Genomic DNA, 5,020 nt, shown 5'->3' with positions numbered 1-5,020 from the left:
GAATTATTAAAAAAAAAACCTAATTGAATCAATTTAAATGAAAGTAAAGTATATGTCTGATAACTATGTTTTATTTTTAAGCTGACTTAACTAAAAATAATTGATTTATCTTAACTAAAGCAAATAATTAACTTAGATAAAAGTAAAAAAGTTTATCTTTCCAACTTCCAAATGTGATCTTATCACCCTCTCACTGTGGAAAAAGTATTATCTGAGCTTCTTCATTCACTAAATCATCTTCAAATGGACACACCATGCTGCTTCACTTCTCTGAAAACAAACTATCCTTCAACTAAACCTGCTCCAGACCAGGTTATGTTTAGAGCATGAGTTGCCATGGGGGAACTAAGCATACCCTGAAACAAACCTCTGTTTTTGGAACCGTAAGCGGTGGTTGTACATTTCTTTAGCCTCAAACTTATTTGGGAGCTAGCATAACCTGCTTTCTGGAATACCCCCCTGGCGTTGATATGTGTGGACATCACATTTTGGATTGTTAGTTAATTCCACTTAACTGGGGCCTTGTGACTGCATGTGTAGACAAACAACGAGGTTCCTAGGGCTTAAGAGGTTGAAGGTATTTAAAACTAATCAAGCTCCGGATTTTCATTATATCTTTAAAATCTCAACAGTGTAGGCTTAGAACCTTAAGATGGAAATTGTCCCTTCAACCACATGCTTACCTGTTGTTTTTTTTTTGAATTTTCAAAAGTGAAATGTAAGACAGAGCATTCATCTTTCACGGTCCTTTCTTCTGGAGGCAGACATCTCCACCTCAGGGGACAGACTTAATCCTTCCTTTTCAATACATTTTTGGTCAAAGTTGGCCCAGTGCTGAACCTGAGGCATTCCTTTAGTTGCTGCTATAGACACTTGACTTCTTTTCCTCACTTTTACTTCTGCCACAATTGTGACTTTATAACAAACAGTATAAGTAAACTGAACTCAAAGTCTTTATCTTGTTTATGGTTGATCTTGCCCAACCCTCCTCATCTTTCACCACATCTTTAACTCTCCTCTGCTGCTATTTTCTTCTTCTCAAGCTATTTCTTACAAGAAACACAAACCCAAAGTGGCTCATTTTCATTCATACCCATTAAAAACTGTGCTGTGGCATCACATTTTTATATTAGAAAGCAAAGACAAGGATAAATGACAAATCTCACTTCTTGTCTTTGGATTTATGATGTGGTTTAAAGACAAGAATCATTAGGTTAGATTGCAGGGCACACTCAGAGACACTCTCCCAGACTCTTCCTGAGTGATGTCCCTTTGTTCCACCCTCTGCCAACGATGTTTGATGCCTGACTTTGACGAGGTGGTTTTAGGCGCCATTTCAATTAATTTTCCCATAAAATCAACACTGATTTTCAGCAGCCTCTCTGGCTCCAGCAGCCACAAAAATACTTTATTAGCTTCGACAATTAATCGTCACTATTTATCCAGACTAATGCTGGATTTATTAGTCAGAATCATATAGAATATTGATTGGCTCTCCCTCATTTTGACCCTCTCAGCACGCCGTAATTCATGAGCAAGTGTCCAATGACATCATGGGTGAGGCTGAGCCCAGTGCTGGTTCTTTTCTGTTTGAGCTTTTACTTTATTGCTTGCTTTTGAAAACTCACAGCAACTGGATTTGTATGTTTCCAGGGGGGCTTGTCTGCATTGCTTTTTATTTGTTGTCTCAGAGTAATTCAATCTATGAGAGTGAGTCTGGCCCTCATTATGTAAATTAAATAACCTCATCTGAAAAGAAACGCAGAGAGAGCCATAGAGGGACTCACAGACACACACGTGGTTGCAAAGGAAAAAAAGGACACCCGTGTGCACACGCTGGCAAAGTAAATGGCCCTTTTGACATTGCATTGAAGGTAATGTGCATGTGTGTGTGTGTTTTGTGCGTATACACTCAGAGACCTGTACGAGTCCTCAGCTGGCTCTGCTCCGCTTGTAACAGGGAGGTGAGTGTGTCACCAGGGAAAATGATCGATAGCTATTAAAACCCACCAGGGCCTCAGTCCAGATGGAGCACTATTTTGTGTGTGTGTGTGATTGTGTGTGTTCAGCCACGATCAAGCACTGTGTTTGTACAGGTGGGACATTATAAGGCAGCGGTGCTAACCTGTTCCACACCATTTACCTCTCCGGGCTGGGGAACCCTACCAACCCCACAAAGTGTGTGTTTTTGTTTCAGCACGTCTCAGGCTGCGTTTGTGTGTTTGTGTTATTTATGTGTGCGAGTGTGACTGGGAGGCTGTCAGCGTGTGTTTAGACTTGTTGGTTATTCAAGCCTGGCTTTTCAGAGGCAATAAAAAGGGGAGGAGGGTGAGGAGGGAGGAGGAAAGAGAGTGACAGGACCGAGCGACTGTTTTAAGTCTAAATGTTAGAGAGGCACAAGGAAGAAAGAATGGATGTTTGTTCTTCTGCGTTCACTGAGGAGGACAGTAAAAACACGGGCTTGTCAGATTGAGATGAACACAACGTGACTTAGGGTGTGGCGAATATTTTCCCCAAATTATTTATTGGTCACATGATCAGGATAAGTGAACTTGATCTGGTAGCTTGCAGTTCTATGAAACAAGAGAAGCACTGCAGTAAAAATAAAAAGGGTCTCCCGTCTCCTCTTTTTTTTTTTCTTCTTCTCTGTATCTCTTTCTCATGCATGTGTGAGTGCAGGCCAACATGTGAACACAGAGATCTTCCTCACAACTGTCCACTGAGATGGCTATGAAACCTGATCGCAGATCAATACCAAGTGGTGTTATTATCGTGTGGGATGGTGTTTAGACTTTAATGACTGTCTAGCTGTTTTTTTCCCCACAAAAAATGCACCATGAAGTGTTACAGTATTAAATTAAAGTTTGATTACAAGATTAAAATATTTACAAAAAAGCAAACAATCTTGTTTTACAGTGTTAAAAAGTAGAACTCAAGATTACGTATTCTAATTTAGGAAAAAACATAAAAACAGATATTTTCATATTATTTATGTATTTAGATACAAATAGAAAAATGTTAAGTTAAATTACGATTACATGTTAGAATTGATGATTAGAAGATTGTTGCATTTTTTTAAAGGATTGTTGCAAATGTTTTGCAAAAGAGAGAAAACATGTGTACCATTTTTTACATTGAAATTTTCTTTCAAAAGTTATACACACCAAGGTAATCTTTTGTATATTTCAATGTTGTAGATTTATTTTCTCTGAACAGATCGAAGTTTACATTACAAAATAAAAAAAAAAAAAAAAAAAAAAACACACATGAAGCTCATTTCATATCACAACATTTGAAAACTGCCTTTGTCCACAGTCCCCCTCACCAAATCAAATAATTCCAGACGATGCTTTATAATGTTGATGGCATAACCAGACTGAAAAGACAGGTACAACTAGATTCTGTGGGATTTCTGATCAGATCTTTATCCTAGGAAGTGGTTGGACTGGAAAGATTTATGCTTTTATAGTTGTTAAGAAATTAACTGTGATACCTAGCTGTCTGCTGCCTGTCATTACCTAAATTTGTAATGAGCGATGTTTACCTTTTAACACAAATAGTTTTATATTTTAATAATAATTTTATAGTGCAACAGCATAAAAGGGTTTGTGGTTAATTTATACAGACCCATTTATATACAACAAATAATTAAAGCCTCTAGTTTTCTTTGTTAATGACTAAAAAACAGTGGATCTAATATGATTTGGGAAAAAAACAATCATTTCTACGCAAACATGTTCATCAAGATTAGGTTTTTATGATAGCACAGACCTAGTTGATCCAGATTTTTTTGGTATTTGCTGCTTTTTGAATGACATTTAAGGGACATTTTAATTCATACGATACTAAACAGCTTTTTTTCTTAGTACCAGTTCATTATTCTTTAAGAGTAAAATTAGTTTTTACCAGTTTCTTCCATAAAAAAACATTTCCTGTGCCAAATCTAATTTGATCTTTCTGTTTTGCTACAATTTGTCAAAGTCAAAGTATTATTTTAGATTTTTACAGGGAACACCAGAGACCAAGACCAGATGTAGGCTTGGGCAAAAGTAAAGCCCCCCCTAAATACTGTGACTGCCCCCCTAAATGAGATGGCCCGTAAAAATCCACAAATACAGAATTAAAAATTACAAAAAAACAAAATCAAAACAGAAAAACGAAAAAACCCAACAAATAAACACAAAACTATACATTAAAAATGTCAAAAAAGTGCAAGGATGGACAGAGAGACATAAAAAACTGCAGCCTTAACCCTTGTGCTATCTTAGATGACCCCACCCTTACATTGACGTGTTCTCCCTACCATGACAAAGGTGGATAAAGGTGGAAAGATTTCATGTAATCCATGGACACCAGTGAAGATCACAAATCATTAAAGAAAAAAGTTTCAGCAGCCCACTGTCTAGTGGGTCTAGATGACCCAGCTCCCAATGTTAAAGTGCCTAGGATAGCACAAGAGATAACAGAGAACAAATCAGTGTCCCACTTATGCCTTTACTAAACCCTGTAAATGCAGGGTAGTATCATGAAGAGCATTTAACATACATGTAAAACTTATAGGAGATATCAAATAGATCACAGGAAAAGGTAGATATAGGCTGTGGATAGATGAGCTGATTTAATAACAGCATGGTTATCTTTGCATTTTAGGGCTCAGATGGATATGACACCCCAAACTCCCAGAGACCTCTACAAAGACCCATCATACAGTAGCTGTCTAAATGTTTGCAGTAACAAAGTTTGGGGTCATAGTAAACAAAGAAACAATGACAATGTTTTCTTTAATTAAGTGTGTCTGTATTTATTTAAGTGTTGAGTGTGTGTGTATTTGAAGACAAGGTATTCTTGGGTAGACTTACTTAAGGAAACTCAGACTGCTTCTGATATTGTTTGTTCTGTTTGTGTCTCTCAAGTCACTGTTCAGTTCATTCTTGTGTGTGTATGCAGCTTGTGTAATCTTTGTGTGCTCGTGCATGTCTTCCTTTTTGTTGCTTCACTGAATGCATGTTCACATAAACCA

Source organism: Oryzias latipes, chromosome 4 (assembly GCF_053564925.1).
Source record: "Oryzias latipes strain Hd-rR chromosome 4, Olatipes_Hd-rR_3.1".
NCBI lineage: Eukaryota > Metazoa > Chordata > Actinopteri > Beloniformes > Adrianichthyidae > Oryzias > Oryzias latipes.
This window is presented reverse-complemented; position numbering follows the sequence as displayed.